Source organism: Poromitra crassiceps (genome assembly GCF_964638095.1).
Source record: "Poromitra crassiceps genome assembly, chromosome: 5".
NCBI lineage: Eukaryota > Metazoa > Chordata > Actinopteri > Beryciformes > Melamphaidae > Poromitra > Poromitra crassiceps.
Genome location: NC_139642.1, coordinates 15822085 through 15844087, shown reverse-complemented (window position 1 = coordinate 15844087; position 22003 = coordinate 15822085).

Here is a 22003-nt window from a genome sequence, read left to right as displayed (position 1 = left end):
CCAAGCACTCCACTCACTGTATTCATTCCTTGTTGCTCTGTGTCAACATTGCTTCTCTCTGTCGTGTTAGATGCAATGAGTGGTGGTCGGCTTACAAACTGATCTTTTTGCCGCACATCCTGCACCTTAGTGTCATTTTTGCCATTAAACTGGACACCAGTGCCTTCAAATTCTCCTCTCGTTTCTTTAAAATAGTCATCCATGCCGGTGTCAGTGTCAGCAGCCCTCAACACAGAGAGCTTTGCAGTAGTGGCAGCAAGTTGTGATTTAAGTTCAAGAGTTTCTCTCCTTTTTCGTATTTGCTCCATTTTTTTATTCAACATTTCCTCCTCTTCCTCTAAAGCATGTTTTTCTGCTAAAGCTGCCATTTGAGCCTCCAATGATGCCTTTTCAGCTTCAGCACAGACACGGGCAGAAGATGTTTTAGACACACATGATGAAACACTGTCACCCACATCTTCAGTCTCAAGCTCAAGCTCAGCTCGTCTTGACTTTAATGCTTTATCTGCACCAGCCATCCATTTGCGTGCTTGCGACATAAATTGCATGATGTGTTGCATCTTTGGTTCATACCAGCTTGCTTCATCCTGTTTTGCATCCTCCTCAGACATCCAACTGTGCAGCTGCTCATGCAGTTTCCTGAAATCAGTCAATTGCTCATTGTACTGGTCAAAATGTTGTGTGACCTCTGGCAGATTTTTATTATCACTCAGGAGTTCATTGATTGTATTCATTTTACGAGTGAGGTGACCAAGCATTGCTTTTCTGGATCCATACATTTTGGTAACCTGTTCCTCAGGCTCCAAGGCCTTTCCTTTTGGGCCTTCCTTTTCCTTTTCAGATTCCATACTCTCAGTGTTTGCCTTATGCTGCTTAAGCTTAGCCCCTCCAGAATCCTCTTCACTCATGTTATACGAATGTCAATCAAACACAATTTATCAACAGAGAGCACACTTGCATTGTGTTACATCATAGATGTTCCTTGTCCATTTTCCAGTTAGCGCATAGTATCCAGAAACATCCGGTTTACATTTCTTTTGTTCCTTTCAGTTCCATTTTACTTTACCACTGTAAGTTGCACTTGCTATGGTTTTTGTTCATCCTGTTGTCTTTCCACTCCAAACAATCCAGAGAAGAAAAAGACGGAATCCACCTGTCCATTTGTCCCCGCAATTCCTTGACTTTGGCGAGTCTTTGACTTAATGTAGTGGCTTCTTGTCCTTGATTCAAAAGTTCCTTAGCCACAGTGGGCAGTGACTGGCAATAATCCAAACGCACACAAAAAGATCAATGTCCAAAAGGTTGTTTTCTTGTCAAAATGAATGGGTATTTATTTTTCCTTTTACAGCTCCATTCTTCTGTCATCAACACAAAACTTGTACTTTACTTTAAATAAACTTTAAACAAACTAAGAAAGCTGATAAACCTTAATTGGCATGAACAAAAGGAGAACCATGATCTTCAGCATGGTCAAAGACTGTTTGCCCTGCCGGCCACTCCCCTCACCTGCCAGGCTTACCTGAGGCCTTTATGTTTTTCCTCCTGCCAGCAGGTGGGGTAATTCACAGTAACATTAACCCAACAGTAAAGTATACATTTTCCTCCGTTTTTGGCTCATACAGGGCCAATTGGGGTGAATTGGGATTGGGCCCACGTGTTTGTAGAGAGCAGTCCCTTGACTCATACTGTGATTGAGTATACTTCTCTGTGACTGGACAACTCACCTGGGACGCCTCTCAGTCGTCCTCCACAGTGAACCCCATCCATCTGCCACTCCAAGTAGGTTAAAACAAACGCTACAAATGTTTTCCTGGTATTTGAGTCAGGTTTGTTTGATCTGAGTTAAGCATCTCTCTTTCCCTCTCTCTCTTTCTTTCTCTGTCCTCTCTCTCTATCTGCCACCTGCCATTGCCTAATGGGGCTTAGAAGGAGGTCTTCAGATGCTGTTAGCGCTGGAACACGCTCTGTCTCTCTCTCTCTCTCCCTCTCATAGATATGCTCTCTCTCTCTCCCTCTCTCATAGAGATCTAATAGAGGTAGAGAGAAACAGTCCCTTCTGCTAACCAGGCTAATTTCTGCCATTTATCTCTGTCCCCCAAATTAATGACGCAGGACGTGTCCTAACGAGGTGCCTTAACGAGCTAGCCTAACGAGCACCCGGCCCCTACGGTGTCATGGCCTCCGCTCTGCTCCAGCGGCTTCGGCCTCATATTTGTACTGGACTGCAAGCTAACAAGCCGTCCATTCCCCTCTGCTCTCTATAGACAGAGCCAGGCTAATGTCTGTAACGTCTGATGACTTTTTGCTCCACTGACCAGGGCAGTGGTTCAGACTCTCAGGCTAATTGAATACATGTTGTCTGGTCTGTTCAAACAGATCTTGTTGACGGCCAACTGACATGTAGATATTCAACAGGGGACTGTAACAAGTTCCAATTATCTTTTATATAGTTTAAAGTATTTCTCCTTGGCATCAAGCAAGGTACTGGAGCTGCTCACTGCCCAGTAGAGACTGTGGTACATACGTTGTTTGTTTTTTTGTTTTGTTTTTTGGGGGGGAGGGGGGGGGGTATGTTTTGGTCAGAGTGAAATGTTCTATGGTCTCTACCCGATTCTAAATATAGCTGAACCGCTTGGTTTGACCAAGTAAAACTAGTTTTTTATAAGCATTTTACGAAATGTCTATGGGAAAATAAATGCCGGGATAAAAATCTCTGGTACAGTGCTGAAGCAGGAAGTAGGCGGTCACTTTGCCTCTCTATGCAGATGAGAATAAAACCCTAAAATGTAATGAACATTTCATTTTTATTTGGATCCCCCCATTAGCTTCAACAAAGTGGTTGCTAGACTTCCTGGGGTCCATACAAAACAATAAAAACACATTTAAAAAGAAGATCACATCCTTTCTGTGTGGAGTTTGCATGTTCTCCCCGTGCCCCCTGGGTGTTTCCTTCATATAGGAACCCCTCACCAAAACATGCAATATCCTGGTCGCTGAAGTGGTGCCTCCTCTGGTCGTTAGGGGCGCCTGTTCGGAGGGAGGGGAACTGGTTGGAATAGCGTGAACCTCCCATGTGCTATGTCCTACCGGTGAAGCTTCCCCTGTCAGGTGAAAAGAAGCGGCTGGCTACTGCCCATGTCTCGGAGGAAGCATGGAGCCAGTTTCGGCTCTGCCCAGATCGGCAGAGGGTGGAGCAGCAACCAGGATAAATAAATTAAAATCAGCACTAATGGGGGATAGAAAATCGTGAAAAAGATATTTAAAAAACAAACATATCAACAAGAAAATGCCATCTAAAACCAATGAGGCACAGCAGCAAGAAGCTTGCATGACGTTCAGTAGCTTTTGATCTTCTCAGGTTTATTCCTCTCCTAACAGGGCTTTGTATCTCGTTAACGATCCAGCTCACACTCCCCACTGGACTCACCCCAGGCTAAGTGACTGCGCTTCCACCAATTTGCTATACAGCACGACGCTTCGCCATTGAGGTGATTTAAATGACACACGGCTAGTTAATGATAGCCTTGTAGCTCGTTGGTGAAAACACATAATGTGACAGAATTGTGTGATACGAATCTGCAGTCATAAGCAGCTGTCACATCTCGTCAGCCGTTCAGATAAAACTAGAGTTAATTAATTCCAGGCTGTCGCTGTTAAGGCGTTGTGTTAAGTGTTTTCCCCTGACTGACTGAGCAGCATGCTTTCTCTCCTCATCAGCGCCACCCTGCTTCACACAGCTACATTATACTCTGACCTGGATTATTTATTTATTGATTGATCAGATCATAAACCGGATAACCCTCTGAGGTTGTCTGCTATTTTCATGACCTAAAGTAACTAGTAACTAGCTCAGTTACTATTTCAGTAACTGACACACACACACACACACAGAGTGCCACACAGCATTGAGTCTGTGCTCCACCTTGGCCACCGCCGTCCAAAGACAACTCATCTTATTGTGCTCTCATGTGTCATTATCAGTGCTGCGGTAAAAAAAAAAGTGGGTAAACTTTACTTTTGACTCGAGGCAGCTTTCTCACGCGGCACCGGCAGTGTTATAACGGCGGATAAACTATAAGCTTCCGTGACCGATATACCAGACAAAATATGAGAGTAGAACAACTTAATCTGAATCATATAGCCCTATAAGGTATATCAGGGGGTTCCCCACATTTCTGAGTAGCCAGCCAGATAGGAAAAGTAGCTGGCTAAAAAATATGGGATGGGCCATGAACCATCAAGGGGGGTCCGGGGGGATTCTCCCCCGGAAGAAAATGTTGTACATTTTAAAGTAAAATTCGTCAACCTGGTGCATTTGAGAGCAAAATGAAGAGGCTAAATCTATGAAGAACTACACACATCTCTAATGTGTTGTGACTTTACAAATAATTAGGCCTAAACAATCAATATTAAATGTATTTACACATTGTACACAAAGTGCATTCATTGTGACAAATTTACAAAAGTTAATATCCAGCCAGAATCATTGCAAATGGATGTTCAAAGTAACAGTTAGCATTATAGCATTCAGTGAATCAAGGCCTAATGACGTTAGTCAGAGCAGTGCAAATTAATAACATTAACTTGATTGAGCTCAGCACATCAAGCTTCAATCATTGCTACTTGACAACAATAATGTCAGGCATAAGAAGAAGAAGAATATCACCTGCATGCCGTAGTTCGCCCTCGGCATTTCGCAAAAAATATAACATTTTGTGAATTTGCCGGCAGCCAGGCCAGGGGTACAGATCTCGGCATAACAAACAACAGTATGTTTCTAGATAGTTTTCAACATGGTCGTATTGGCTTTATACAGTAGCACCTGGACTACTCAAGTCGCACCTAATGTTACAAACTTTACTTGATCAGAGGGAAATCAATCATGTCTCTTACACCAGTGATTCACTCTTCAGTTGTAAAACGGTAGGCCTATATGATTCTCCCCACTCCTGACACACATTTTTAACCAACCTACGTTCAGCTCACCATGAGCTGGTCTCCAAATGCGCATTGCACATCGCTGGCACAATGGCACTGTCAAGTTGTTTGAGGGGAGCGCTGTCTGGGCAGACAAGCGCAGCTCCAGAAAGGCACCAACGTGACCGCGGGGCTGTGTACCTTTCCGGCAGAGCGCACCACAAGTAGCAGGCTACGGTTCACGGAGCTCCTGGTCAGCGCCATGTGTCATCTTTTTTCTTTTCTTTTGGTGTGTGACGGGCTTGGCGTGGTCTCCGCATCAACTTACCGTAAATTCCGCACTATAAGGCGCACCGGAGTATAAGCCGCAGCAGCAAAATTGCCAGTTTGTTACATATATAAGCCGCACCGGACTATAAGCCGCGGGTGTTTTAATGGTTTTTTTTTATTGTGTTTTAATGTTTAATTACCATGTGTAAGGGTTCGTGCACAGAGGGGATTGTCGGGAAAGAGATGGCTGTTTGGGGAAGCTCCCATTTATTAACATTTCAACAAAACAAAACAAAAGTCAGGTCACTAATCCCCAGACAAAATCACACAACAATAGGCTATATCACACAGGATAAGGTGCAGTCACGGCTGTAAACAAAATAACTGTAAAACAATAATAAAACAATCAGTCAACAGTAGTGAGCCTACCAGAAAAGTCATTAATCCTTGTCTTCATCTTTTAGGTGAAGGTGCAGCAAACGGCTGTAACCAGAGAAGTCAAGTCACTAATCCTCGCCTTCCTCTTCTTCCTGCGTACTGAAACCACCAAAGTCCTCATCTTCAGTGTCGGAAACGAACAGGTTCAGGGTGGCTTCGTCAACCACTCTCCTCTCTCCTTCGTTGTCACTCTCAAAACCAACGAACTCCTCTTCGTCACTGTCGGTGTCGGCATCGAACAGCCTCTGAAGCCTCTGACGGCCCTCAGCGCCAGCTGTGGCGGCGTCATCCTCTTCATCCCGCAGCAGTCCAGCCTTTCAGAACCCGTTGGTGATTGTGGATGTTTTCACACTCCTATAATATTCCGTGATCTTCCTTTGTGTGAATTCGCCGAAGTTTGTGATTTTCTCCTGGTAGTCGGGAGGGAGTTGCTGGCACACTGCAGTCGTCCTCGCCCTGACGGACAGTCCCTTTCGTCTCATGAATCGGAAGCACCAAGATGGGCCACCTCTGAAATGTTCAATTTTCATTTCGGTGGCGACTGTTTTGGCCTTCAGTCGGATCTGCACGGTGGAAACACCTCGGCCGTCTGCTCTCTGTGTCAACACCCAATCTTCAAGGGAATCTTCAAGTTCGGGCCATCTGCTTTTATTACCTCTGAAGGATGTTTTCGTCTTTTTGCATTGAGACAGTTCCTCCTGCTGCCCCTTCCAACGTCTCACCATTGACTCGTTGATGCCAAGGTTACATGCTGCTGCTCGATTTCCGTCTTTTAATGCGAGATTGACTGCCTTCAACTTGAAAGCTGCATCGTGTGCATTTCTGCGTTTCTTCCCCATGGTGAGTGAGAGAGAGTTAGTGCACGACCCTTTGCTGCTGCTGCTCCTGTTGTTGTGATTCCGGTCTGCTACTGTAATGAACTTTGAACCGGTAGGAGTAACCGGTTGATTTCCGCCAAATGATGTCAAGTCAAGTCAAGTCAAATTTTATTTATATAGCACCTTTCATACACAAAGGCAATTCAAGGTGCTTTACAAAAAAATAATCGAAAAAACAAGCAGCAAAGCAATGCACATAAAATGTGCAGATGAAGCTGTGTAACCTGTAAAATCCATCGATTTTGGAGGTCACCGAGTGGCCGTTTGCTTACCGTAATTACCATATGTAAGGGTTCATGCACAGAGGGGATTGTCGGGAAAGAGATGGCTGTTTGAGGAAGCTCCCATTTACCGTATTAACATTTCAACAAAACAACATAACACAACACCACTTTTTTTTTTTTTTACAGTGCACACAGTGTCCGCGGTGTGGTGAAAAGAGGGCAAGAGAGGAAATTAAAACAGAAGTGGATTTATAGTTAGAAAGAGTGCTAAAGAAGAGAGATTTTTATTTTTATTTTTATTTTTTTTCTGAAAAAATCCATAGATAAGCCGCACCGTTATATAAGCCGCAGGGCCAAAAAACGGGGAAAAAGCCGCGGCTTATAGTCCGGAATTTACGGTACTCAAACTTTTTAAAACTCGTGCAATAATAAGTGCATAAACGATTTAAAAATGTGAGTAAACTATCTTAAAAGGTGCAGCGCATTGAAAAAGGTACCTAAACGGCATTTACATGCGTTTAGCCACCACTACAGCCCTGATTGCAGCATTGTACGGATGATACACACTAACGTTGTAGCTAGCAGCATTAGCATTAGCAGCACTAAAGACACACAGCAGTCGGCAGCGAGTTTATAAACTAATTGAATCGTCACTTACACAATGCCTCTGGTGTTTGGTGGTTTCTGGCCGTAGTAAGTGAAAGGCGTCGTTAAACCACACAACTGACAGGTCTTTTCAGGGGGTTCATTGATTTGCTCCATTGTGTTAGCAGGAGGCGGTTGGTGGATGGTTAAGCAGCTAGCTAGCTAGCTTAGCAGAGCTGCAGACATATAGCCAGCCAGCAGAAAGTTCCTTCTTCCTGGTTTTCATGTCGAGTCCATCTATTGATGATAGTGGCGTTGGGCCATTATAGATAATATCAGATTAAATGCAGATCCATTTTTACACACATTTGGCAAATATGAATGGGATTGTTGGCTCCCATCTGCCAATTGTTATGCTCCTAAATTGGGTGAAACGACAGATGTGAAGTTATTACGGTAGATAATTTAACAGATTGAAGAAACTCTTTTGCTATCAGCTGTGTTATCCTTAGTTCACAAAGCCACAGAATGAGAATCCATCTCAATAAATAAATAAATGAATGAAGAACCCTTGAAGGGGGAAAAAAAAAAAGTCAATATTAGCATTTGGTGTCATTATATTTAATCATTTTACATCCCTGTTCATTTTGAATTAAATGGGCCAGGAGCCAGAAAATGATGTCACGCTTGAGAATATAATAGATATGGATTTGATTCAATAAGATGCATCATGTTATCTTTATTATGCATAGTTTTTTTTTTTTTTTTTGGTATGCCAAGTAGACAAAGGGGGGCACTTCAAGTGACTTCCCCCTACAGGGCACCACACTGTGAATCTGGGCCTGCCAACGTCCATATTTATCTTTTCAGTCAGACATCTCTGTTCTGTACCTTCAAGCTTTCGGGTGGGGAAATGCCTCCAAACAATTGTGTGCCGTCACTTCAACAGACCTTCTCTTCTGACCTCATCTCAAAAAGAGCAAACTGAGCGTTTGAAGCGAGCCACGCGTGACCCGTGAGGACATCATGTCTTTGTACTGTGAGCGTGACGGGAGAGCCACGCGTGACCCGTGAGGACATCATGTCTTTGTACTGTGAGCGTGACGGGAGAGCCACGCGTGACCCGTGAGGACATCATGTCTTTGTACTGTGAGCGTGACGGGAGAGCCACGCGTGACCCGTGAGGACATCATGTCTTTGTACTGTGAGCGTGACGGGAGAGCCACGCGTGACCCGTGAGGACATCATGTCTTTGTACTGTGAGCGTGACGGGAGAGCCACGCGTGACCCGTGAGGACATCATGTCTTTGTACTGTGAGCGTGACGGGAGAGCCACGCGTGACCCGTGAGGACATCATGTCTTTGTACTGTGAGCGTGACGGGAGAGCCACGCGTGACCCGTGAGGACATCATGTCTTTGTACTGTGAGCGTGACGGGAGAGCCACGCGTGACCCGTGAGGACATCATGTCTTTGTACTGTGAGCGTGACGGGAGAGCCACGCGTGACCCGTGAGGACATCATGTCTTTGTACTGTGAGCGTGACGGGAGAGCCACGCGTGACCCGTGTAGATAAATAATCCTGTTCATTACTACTCCAGGAAGATAGAGGGCGCTGTGAACTGCAGACACAGTGTCTGGGCGGAGCCTAGACCAAAGGTTATAACGAAGTAAGACCTCCTTTGTTCGGGGTCATTTGCCATCTTAAGGAAGTAGTGAGAGCAGGCAGTGATCCGGATCCGTGTGTGGACTTTTGTTTTGTAAATAAACTATGTTACAATTTACTCTCTAGTAAATGGACTTATTTAAAGGTTCAAACGAAATATCTCACCACAGTTTGGTTGCCGAAACCCGTGTCGAGGGGGGAAGTATAGTGATATAGTTGGGCAGGTTTGGGGCCATTGTTTCACGTCGGACCTGAATTCCTGTGGAGCGCGCAAATCAACAACAACACAGGCAGAGCAGGCCGGCGAGAAGCAAATGGGAAGCCAAGGTGAGTTGTAATTTGATTATTTGGAAATACAAAAGTCTAAGTGTGTTGTGTGTTAATTGTGCCCAATAGATGATTAGTTACCGAATGATTAAAAGAGCATAAAGAATAGCGTGGAAGAAAGATCGCTATGTTGCTATTGGGAAATTTGATTAAGAGGCAAGTTGGAGCCTCAAGGATCCACTAGGTGGAAATCATTTAAACATTATAAGGTAACTGAGTTCGGTAACTAATCATATTATTGATGTAACAGATATTCTGCTGCTGATTGTGTAGGCCTACCATTGAGAGAGAATTAAGAACCTAGGTAAATAAATGAAATCCTTAGCGGCCTTAGAGGCTGTGCGGGAGGGGGGACGATCCTTTGTTCAGTAGTCTCTTAAAACAGACTGTTTCATCTACTTCTGGCGAATGCAGCTATACACATATGGTGTAAGCATTTGACCGTTAGATGGGGTTTTATCAGAAGCAGAATCGTTCACAATGTGTGTGAATGAGACCTTAGAGGCCTGTAAAGTTTATGCTCTAGAGATAAAGACCTGAGAACATTGAGAAAGCCAACTTGTCTGTTCTGGGAGACTATATATGTAAGTACAATAGTTAGCAGTGGCTAATGTGCTAACAAGGAATCGGAAGTCGCATTGGCGACCCATGAGACCACAGTAAATCCTTAGAGGAAGCGGAGTAAATGCTTTGAAGTCGCCGGATTTCCCCCGGTTGGAATATAATTAGCGCTATATAAATAAATAAGGAATAAAACGTACGTTAGTCATCCAGTGACTGAATTAGCTAGCAAATAAAAAGTGTATGGTAAGGAATGTTGAAGGGAGTTTTATGTGAGAAACGGTAAGCTTAAAAGCTGGCCGCTCTGAGATAGTGGCACTCAGGAGATGTTGCATATTACTGAAATGAAAAGAGACGCAGTACCAGTTGTGGTTGCACAAATTTAATAAGACGATGCTTCTAAGTGTGAATGCTATTCAGTTGCTGGGATGAACAATGGCAGTAGAAACCTGTTACATATGAGGCTGTGTTGTATACCGCGGTTGTTTGTTAAATCGGCTTGTATGAAAGAAAATCATTGACTATCACATCAATAGTTTCTATCCTCAGCTGGGGCTTAATACTTAGGGAATTAATTTATAAGCCAGCAGCTGCTTTACGCCGGTTGTTTATTGTGTGAGTTGGGGAGCACATGGCTGTCGGCCATTTTGAGTGTTGTTCACAAAGACAAAGGGACTTGTAGTCTTTGTGTGTGAATGAATGTACTGCATGTGTAAAACTACAAATATTTTACTCAAACGTGATTAGAAGTAAAGCACATGATTGTATAGTAAATAAGCAACTTGGTAAAATAAAGTAGAATTAGGGGAAACTTTGCTGTGTAATAACCTATTTGTGTAATTTTCAGAAATGGAGTTGAGAAATCAAGATAAGAAAATCCTGCCTATCCAAGAAATGATGAATCTGCATGGGCTCATGGCAGTAGATAAGACAACTGAGTGGTCTTATTGGACACAGGGTTCATGGCCAGCTATGGGCACTTTTGAGAAAGCGAAATTAAATGCAGTGTTAGAACAATTATCTCTTAAACAATTGGATGACCAGGCCCGAAGGGAACATGAAATAGTATACAATTTATGGGCTGCTCAGATCAACATTGAGTGAGACTTTGAGATGGTAAGATTTCAGGTGGAGAGCAAAATGAAAATTTGGTTGGGAATAAATAACACAGAATTGTCTAATTATGGTAATATCAATATCCATATTTTGAGTTGAATTTCGGATTCTTCCAATTTATGTTGCCAATTAGAATTAGAGACAAGGTGAAGGCTATAAATATAAACAACACGATGAACCTCATTTCAGATGAAGTCATTGTGGGTTAGAATTCCTTTGTTAGTATGTTATTGTGTTACACTGCTTTATGATGATCCATATTTAACTTTGCTGAAAGTTGAGAAGAAGAGAAAATGAATTGTCTACCGTGATTAAGTCACAAGTAAATAAAGCACTATGTTGTTTTATTTCAGAAGGAGTCCAGCTGAACTGGAGAAAATGAGAGCACAGAAAATTAAGGAATAAATGAAGATGGGATATCTATGCTAGGGTTTAACATATTTTGTGTGTGTTTCAGAGACGGAACCATGGGCTGCAGGAAGGGAATCAAGTTGTTCTAGAATGGGAGGAAGAGAGGAGGCAGTTGTTGTGTGCAGGAAAATTGTACATTATGAAGGGTATTAATGTTGGTTTTAACATTTCAGAAACAGGCCGAGATGAGATGGAGGTGCTGGAATTAAAAAAAAAAACCCACAGTATGAAGAACTGATAAGTTTCAAGCAAATGTAGACATTTACACAATGTTGTCTTGTCATTTAAATCTCTGAGACTTAACAGGAAAATGGGAGGAGAACGTGGAATAATCTAAATGCTAATTTTCTTACAGGGGACTGTAGGCTGAGAGGTGATGTCATGTAAAACTCTGAGGTGAAGCATAACATTACTTTACTTGCAGGAAGGAAGAAAAGCTGTTATTCCTAATTTAATATTTTCCTTTAGGTCGGACATGTGGTGATTAACAAATCTATTAGTGGGGAAATTAAACATCTGAATTAAAGTTTAATTTCACAGAATGAGCAAGAGCGCTCACTACAGGATGTGAAAGCGATTGGTCCCCAGTAGGTGTGAGTATGCAAAAGGGAGTCAACACTAACCAAGCATTTGGCTAAAAAGAAGAGAGTGGGCTTTGTTTCAAAGAAAAACCTGCAGTGCAAGCTTTTGGTTACAGGAGAAGAAAAAGCAAGGCCAGTTCATGTTAATCTGTTATATCAATGGGTGTCATTTTAGAATGATGTAGTAGGGACCAGTAACTCTTATCTTTCAGATACCAAGGAGAGAGGAGAGCCTTTAGTCAGTGCTTCAGCATAATAAAGCGTGGAAAGAGGGTAATCATTCAAAACAACAGAATTTGGTACTAGTATTTTCCTTTCACAGGAAACAGTTGATAAAAGAATCGGAAGTCGTATTTAAAGGCTTTTATTGCAGCAAAAGTGATTGAAATGCTAATTTGAAGACCGAGAAGAGCCGTCTGTCTGTCATTGTAAACAGGGTTTGAAGAACAAAATTTGAATGTGAACTCCACATTGGGTAAACTCCAACTAAACTAAAGTATATTGGTTAAGTAATATTCAGTCTAATTTTATTTCGTTATAAGGAAGTCTGGAGGTTTGCAGATGGAGAAAAATAATCTTGCTTTTTAAAAGTGTAAATTGTCATTAATCTGTATGCTTGTCTGTTATGCAGAGATGGACAATGGAGTGAAAATCTAGGAGCGATTTTCAGAGGGGGGAGGAAGCGGAGAATAATGAAGAATTAGGGAGTTCAGACTTGTGACTGTGTGTATGAGAGGGAAAGGGACGGACTTGACATTTTCGGACTGACTAGGAGAGAATTTTATTTGTTATAGAATCTAAGTGAGCTCAATACTGTAGATAGAGAATGGTTATTTGTGTTATTTGTTGTGTGATTAATTGTTTACAGGATCAGAAAGTAAGGTAAGTATGACGTGGAAATATGGGAACAGCTGAAATACTGCATGAATTAATACACTAACCAAACTAACTAATTCATAACTAACTATGAAAAGTTGATTGTTATAACCAAAGTTATTGGACAAATAGTCGTGGAGGGGATCGAATCCATGGCAGGTAATATTGAAGAGGAATCAATTTAAGAGGTGAGATGAATCATTCTTAATACAAATTATGCTGTTAATGACAATTGAACTGAAATGAGAACCTGTGTTTGTGTGTTGCCATGTAAATAAGTTGTTAGAATAGCAATTTAAGTGATCATTTCAATGTAGTGTGCATTGTGAGCAGATGAGATGCTCAGAGTTATATTTGTATAATGTTTCTTGTTGAATAATCTTCAGCTATTTGCAATTGTAGTAGTGTTATTGTTTTAGTTTAATGCTGAGATACTGTGTGATTTTAAGCGTAAATGTGCAATCTGGATTGTGCAGTATTTTGAGATGAATTGGCAAGTTGAAAATTCAATACAGGTTTCTAAGGCACGGGCCTGAGGCCGAATGAGGTTTGTGGACAGATTTTGAGTGGTCCTTGGTTTGTCTCTCAAAATATATTAAATATGGCCTCCCATTGATTAATAAGCCAGTTTACTTTGCAATTTTCCCTCACCTAATGCTAACCCTATCATCATACAGGTTGTCTAAGCCAAGTAGAAACAGCGTATGCAAAACAGAAACAAATAATGTGGAACGTGAGGAAAGAGGGGGTTTGATCTGATCACACAGAAGTTAAGCTTTTGTGTTGTTAGACCAATAAATTATCAAATACCCAATAAAATAAATTGTAAAATTGATGGCTTTTGAGCCAAACTTACAGCTGCCATGAAGTCTTGGTTATGTGAAATCCTTGACAATGAACATAGTGTTATGGAAAGTACTGGAAAATCCTTGAATTTCATTTTGTAATGTCTGCATGAACGCTGGTTATAATGAATATGATTAACACTCTTATCCCCTAGGGTTAGATCAACAGAGGAGGGAGCAGTTAATTCGGAATAGAAGATAATTAGAATTATAGCAAATAATAAAATAAATATAAGAAGGAAACCATGCATAGAACATACAATACGATTATTGAGTTTATCTGGATGAAAAATGCAATCAAAATTAAACAATAGCAGGACTGTTGAGATAAACTGATGTATGTAAAAGGAGAACTAAGATTAGATTTTCTGTTTCAGGAAAACCAGGAACATCGAGGGAGACATCGCCCACATGGAAAGAATCTATATGAACATATATGCAACTATATGCAACCTATATGCAACCTATATGCAGCATATATGAGCATATAGGCCATATATATGCCGCATATAGGTTGCATATAGGCCAGATTTAGGTGCATATATGCGCATATAGGAGCATATAGGCCATATATATGCCGCATATAGGTTGCATATAGGCCAGATTTAGGTGCATATATGCGCATATAGGAGCATATAGGCCATATATATGCCGCATATAGGTTGCATATAGGCCAGATTTAGGTGCATATATGCGCATATAGGAGCATATAGGCCATATATATGCCGCATATAGGTTGCATATAGGCCAGATTTAGGTGCATATATGCGCATATAGGCCACATTTATGCCGCATATAGGTTGCATATAGGCCAGATTCAGGTGCATATAAGTGCATATACCGGGCATATAGGTCTCCTATAGCTTCTTTATATCCACATATAGGTACTATATGTGCACATACAGGGCATATATGTCTCCTATATAGCTTCTTTATATACACATAAAGGCCCTATATGTTCATAATACAGGTCATATAGGTCTCACTTCTTTATATCCACATATAGGCCATATATGTACACAATACAAGGTATATGCCTCCTATATAGGTCATTTACAAATCTGTTTGTATACACTGTGTCATAATCCATATATACCCAGCGAGCACAAAACGTTTTTTCAACGTTGATTTTTAGTTTAAATCTGGGTGATATTGGGTTTGAACGTCTAAGACCTAATTTCACCCTCTTTTCAACCGGCTAAAATGCGGTTACAACGTAAACGTGTAAAAAAACACAATTTGGTTCATCATATTGTTAAAACATTTGTTGTAGTTTGGAATAGAGACAATATTGATAGTGTGTGAATTGGCATTTTATTGTCTTTTATTGTGTAACTGAGAGTTGAAATCTGATCTACACGAAAACTACATTTCAACGCATTTTATGTCACATGAAATATCATAAATATGGGACTATAGGCTATGTGGTGCCAGCAAAAAGCTTCCAGGACACAACTATGGTTAATAGTTTAGCGCAATACTATAAAATAATGTATTCAGTTCCTGCAGCAACGAGCATGCGCAAGTACTAGCTGTGACTGACTAGACCAAAGCAAGTCTGCACCGGTCTGCACCAAGTGCGGAACGAGGTGCTCTGGGCACACTATGTTATTGTAACAGACTATACGAGGCTCTGTGTAGGCCTACCTCCTGAGTCTCTGGTGTTAAATGAAGTTAACCTCTGAAGCCGTACAGCCTACAGACTATAGATGCACACACACACACAACATCATTTTAGTCTGTTATGATCGTATGCATCACATAAAATAACTTCCCGATCGCTGACAATTGTGGTCTACGTTGTGTGCGAGAGAGTATATAATGTGCCCGGCTCTCTGGTTAGTATAAGAAAATGTATAGCTCAGCACTAGAGCGCACGGCTTGAACCTTGGAGAACGGGGTTCGAATCCCGTGTGCGCTGCTATTTTTTTTTTTTTTTAATCCTACATATAGGTACATATATGTACATATAGGTTTCCCATATATGGTGCATACATAAAATTGGCCGATTTCCTATATTATATGTACATATAGGTACATATATGTACCTATACATATAGGTACATATATGTACATATAATATAGGAAAACGGCCAATTTTATGTATGCACCATATATGGGAAAACTATATGTGGCCCTATATTAAAACATATAGGGTACATATAGATTCTTTCCATGTGGGCGAGTTAAAGACAAAGGAACATTTCAATAAAACAGACAGTTTAGCAGTGAGAAAGGATATTGATTTAATGAATGAAGTGGAATGGATGGAGTGTGTGTGAATAGCAAGTAGGTGGAGCCAATGAAGACGACCCAACGCGAGGACGAAGAAGAAATAAAACTGCCACAAGAATCCTGCACTCCCTAATTGAATTCAGAAACATATGCCAAATAATTGATAGTGAACTATAAACCTTGAAAGCTGTTAAGTGTAATAATATGTACTGTAAATGATTGAATTGAATGTATGTTGTGTCTAGTACTAGAGTATGTAACTAATTAATTCTAGAAGTATTGTATAAAAGGCCTATTATAATATAGTATAAACATTATCATTATATAATAAGCATCATCATAGACTTTTGGTATCGCTGGTAGACTGGGTTATGCACAGGCTTTTTAAGTGAGTGGTTCTATAACAGTAGAAGCTCGCAGAGGCCTTTCCCTACTTCGAAGGAAAGCAAATGGAAAAAGTAGGTTTACCTCTGCATGTGAATAAGCTGTTAAAAGTCACCGCACTCAGTGCAGAGTTGTGTGCAGGGTGGTTCATAGCATGGTTCCCGGGTCATTTGATTCATAGAAGTGGTTTGGACTTTGTGGATTATGTGATCTGGGAAAGGCTGCGTTGTGGACCTGCTTGTGCGCATCTCTGGATGGGGTGAGATGTCAAAATGCTGATGATGTATGCTGATAGACAAAAGTTGCAAAACCAAAAAGCAACTTTATAATAAATCCCTCAGTTAAGTTTTTCCTTATAAGGAAAAAAAGGAGGGAACTGTAGATAAATAATCCTGTTCATTACTACTCCAGGAAGATAGAGGGCGCTGTGAACTGCAGACACAGTGTCTGGGCGGAGCCTAGACCAAAGGTTATAAAGAAGTAAGACCTCCTTTGTTCGGGGTCATTTGCCATCTTAAGGAAGTAGTGAGAGCAGGCAGTGATCCGGATCCGTGTGTGGACTTTTGTTTTGTAAATAAACTATGTTACAATTTACTCTCTAGTAAATGGACTTATTTAAAGGTTAAAACGAAATATCTCACCACACCCGTGAGGACATCATGTCTTTGTACTGTGAGCGTGACGGGAGAGCCACGCGTGACCCGTGAGGACATCATGTCTTTGTACTGTGAGCGTGACGGGAGAGCCACGCGTGACCCGTGAGGACATCATGTCTTTGTACTGTGAGTGTGACGGGAGGGACGCGTGACCCGTGAGGACATCATGTCTTTGTACTGTGAGCGTGACGGGAGAGCCACGCGTGACCCGTGAGGACATCATGTCTTTGTACTGTGAGCGTGACGGGAGAGCCACGCGTGACCCGTGAGGACATCATGTGTCTTTGTACTGTGAGTGTGACGGGAGGGACGCGTGACCCGTGAGGACATCATGTGTCTTTGTACTGTGAGTGTGACGGGAGGGGAGGAAACGCTGCCAAAGCAGCTCATTTGTGTCTCTACACTTTGTTCTCGGGAGCTAATTAGCATCTGGATGGATTCAGGATGGAGGAGCTTTACACTGAGAAGGTTTTGTCCAAAGTGAGAGATTCCACCGTTTGAAACATCACAAGCTGCTTTCTGGCATGGAAGAGAAAACTCATTATGGAATGTTACTGGAAGTTGTTGGCCATCCAAATAGCTTTGTTTACAATTGACGCGCGTGCACGCACGCACGCACGCGCGCGCGCGCGCACACACACACACACACACACACACACACGCTGCATTTTGTCACATGCAAACACACACAAAGTAATATTGACACACTGAGAATACACACCCATGCACACACGCACACATTTTCACATGCAAGGTACACACACACACACACACACACACAGACAGAACAAATTGCTGGTTGATTGTCAGTCAGGAGATAATAATAAAACGCCTCGGACTCAGTGTTCAAGGTTTTTCGGGATGGCAGATTAAAAAAAAGCATATGAAATGTGGGACTCTGTGTGTAAACTCTGATATTCAGACTGAAGCATCAACTCATCAACTCATTTCCTCATCTACTCAAGAACAACCTAGAACATCCAAATCCACAACTGTGGAGTGGGCGTGGCTTCAAAGGTCTGGAGCCAGGCTATAAACTCGCTGTCCATGGATCACATTTTGACGTTTTGTTGCACCTGTGTTCTTTTGGAAAAGTAAATGCATGATAGCTGTGGGATATACTGGAATTATTATTTTTATATTCATTGTATTTGCACAAATAAAGAAAAGCTCTGTCCAGTAACCTGGAACACTTATTTTGAGACGTGTTTGAGTGAGATGGTCCTACCTCATGCAAATGATAAGAAATGTGACATGAATCTTAATTTTCTATTAAAGCAAAGTTATAAAAATGTTTGTGTAAGCTGCATGTCAATTATTGTTCTTAGAAAGAAAATCGGAATCGGCAAGTTAGACTATTCAAGTCAACGGCATCAATGTTGTTCTAAGGGACATCAGTGCAAAGTGGGCCAATCGGCTCGCTGGACATGAGTGTTGTTTCCACAATGCACTTGGATGCCCGATAACAGCCCAAGTTCTGCCACTCCATTTCTTTGCCTTGCCTCAAGGTGGCGGTGTGGTGCCAGCCTACATACATCACACAGCTTCATGTTCAATCCACTCATTTGTAACTGATTAATAGCCCAGTTCACTAACAAAGACCACACCAAGTATAAAGAAAGGTTGTTTATTGTAAGTGAATGTGAAGTTGAACGGGGTGTTGGAACCCGAGGGGAAGAGACTCTGAGTGGAGGGTAGCGTCTCGGGTGAAGCACGGCTTCACCGGATGAAGTCCTGGCTTCATCGTGCCCCGTGTCGTCCGTGTCGTCATCATGGTCATCACGAGAATTGTGTTTTGCCACGTTAGACGGTGATGCTAAGGGTTATCAGAGAATTCCACTCTGGAACCTGGTTCCACTTTTTTTTTCTTTCTTTTTTTTGCATTTTCAGGCCGCAGTATTGCTGTTGTCATAGAAACAGAAGGCCCAAACACAACAACGTTTGCAGGGAGCATTCTTGTGTAAACTGTGCTTTAAAGATATTGTACAAAGTGTGAAGCAGGGCAGTGGAGGCACAAACACACCTGAATAGAGGCAACATGACCCTCAACCAAACCAGCACATGGTTTTGTTTATCTCGCTGTGGCTACACTTACCCACAATAAAGTGTGTGTGTGTGTGTGTGTGTGTGTGTGTGTGTGTGTGTGTGTGTGTGTGTGCGTGCGTGCGTACGTGCGCGCGCGTGTGTAATAATTTCATATAAAGCAGAACTACACCAAGCTGGTTGTTCATTTTCACATGAACTCTTCACACTCTTCATCAGAAGGAAAAGTAATGCGGTAGGTTCAAATTGAATTGACAGTATTCCTTTGATCCAACAGGACCAGGATTTTTGATTTCATTTCATGTTTTTAGAACAGAAAGACTTTTGAAGACTTCTATTCAGAAACACTGTGTATCAATTTTGACAATAATGCTTCCTTGAAGTTCATCAATGGGTTGAGTATAGCACAGTATAGTATAGTATAGCATAGCATAGCATAGCATGGCATGGCATGGCATGGTATGGTATCGTATAGTATAGTATAGTATTTAGCTGCAGCAATACCTCAAGTGTTGGTGTTTTAGTTTGATTATAAATTATGTTTCTCTTGTGTTTAATTTGGTAATCAATAGTCAATTTTAATTTGGTCACATGCCGACAGCATAATAATAATTTATTAAACATTATTGAGCACTTTAAAACAAAGTGCTTTACAATTAAAGGGGCGTGGGGGGGGCAGTTCAGCTGCCAGAAGAAAATGTTGGCATTTTATCTTTACCATTGGGCATAGTTGATGGCATAGTTAAGGTTGTGGGTTCGAACCCCAGTCCATCCCGGGTCCGTTCTGTGTGGAGGTTGCATTCTCCCTGTATCCTCCCACCATCAAAGACATGTATGGGTCGTGTAAATAACTGCTATTGAAAGTAAGGGTGATGTGGTGGGTGGCGGAGGGCATAAGCATTTGCCTTCAACCCGAGTTCGATTCCCAGCGTTTCCAAAGTCACATTTAGCATTTTTGTGCAAATATAGGCCTACGTGTTGTCCACGCAGAATGCATAATAACTCCAACTGTTCTCCACCTTCATGGGCAGAGGGTTTTGATACCAAACCACAGCATGGATTTCTCTATGGTGTTCCTCAAGGTCTTGGTGTCTTCATCCGGTATTTTGGAGGGATTTTTGTTTGAATTATTTACCACTTATTATTATTACCACCAAACCCACTTGCTACAGAAACCACAAAAACATGATCCAACATATTGGTGTAGTGTGGTTGTGGCCCGATGCTCTTAGCACTCTACATGGGGGAGGGGGAGGAGGAAGAGGAAGAAGAAGAAGAAGAAGAAGAAATAATTTTACGTTTCTCCAAACCACAGATATGTTCAATATTAATGTTTGTGAAGCAAAAATACGTTGCATATCAACATTTGTAGATACGTGTATATCTGCCGCTACACGATCGTGTAAATAACTGCTATTGAAAGTAAGGGCGATGTGGTGGGTGGCGGAGGGCATAAGCATTTGCCTTCAACGCAAGTTCGATTCCAATTCTCGAGTGGTCAAAAACGGTTAAATCCCCCTTGAAAAATCCATGCCACTGGTTTTGGAGTAGAGACTAGGGCTAACGTCAAGAACTAACAGACAATTCTCCAATGTTGCTCCATGGAGACACGCCTGGTTGGCCCCTCGGTATTGACACTGTCTTTTTACAGTGTGCTGATGGCTCCTGTGTTTGTCTTGGTGATGATGCTGTCTCTGTTGAGCATGTCAACTCCAGCTCCAGACAACACTGTTGTGAGTGAACCTTTCTGAACACATAAAAACACATTTTGCTTATCCTGATTCAATGTCCTGCTGTTTAAGGCGAGACACTACATGCGAACAGGGTAAAAAGGCTGTTTTGTTTTTCCTCATACTCAGTCAGAAATATCATGGATAAACAGCCATTCTACAACAGCATGAGTGAATACTGGATTCTGATTGGCTAGCAACAGTGGTAAATACGCCAACAACCCACAGTTCGGCTCCAACCGCAATATCACTCCGCTCCCTGATGCTGACTCCGTTCCCTGTGCTGACTCCGCCCACTGTTAGCCTGCAGTCTGCAAATCTTCAACAAGGAAATGGCCTATCTCTAACACAAGGAAATGTCCGATTTCGTAGTAACGTTTGATTTACTGGGTGGATTGAGTTTTGAGCAGTGGTTAGATGAAGATGAAGGTGAAGTGAACAAAGAACGACATGGTGAAATTGGGGAGAGAGAACTGGTTGAGCTTGAGTTGTCACGAGTTCGGACTAGCGGGATGTCGGACTAACGGGAGGTCGGACTAGCGCCCGGACCCCGAACCTGGGACTGTCAAACAAACAAACGCCCTCTGCCGTCACCAGATATCAACACACCACCACCATAACGGGCTGCTTTAGATAACTGTTTAAATAACTGTACTTTTACAGGCAATGTATCAATAACTGTGAATCCCATTAAGGAATAGGTTAGTTGTTTTTTGGCTCAAAGGCAACTAAATGTTTAGTGCAATCATTGATCTTGTGTATGGAACTATATTCTGTGGCGGAAGGATAAATGTATTCTGAAACCAGTAATGATTGTAAATAAATGAATTGGATGTTACAATTGTGTATTTTTTATATTATTTGGTAGCTGTTGTAGAAAACAAATTTACCACTCGAGGTCGGGGGTTGTTGGCACATTTACCACTGGTACAGGGTTTATAGCACTCGACTTCGCCTCGTGCCACAACCCTGTACCAGTGGTAAATGTGCCAACAACCCCCGACCTCGAGTGGTAAATTTGTTAATTCATAGATGAGGTGATGTCACCTTTCCAGCAGCAGGAGTTTGATATGAGAAAATGTTTCAGGACATAAAACATTAACAGTAAACTAACAAACTGTCTTTTCAGGTTTCATCAGAATCCTTTCAGCAGAATCCAGGTGAGTATTACGGCGTGTGTGTGTGTTACTGTTATTTCTATATTCTTTCCTCAAGACAGGTAGGAGGAAAGTTCTAAAACAGATAGTTCCGGTCCTTGATT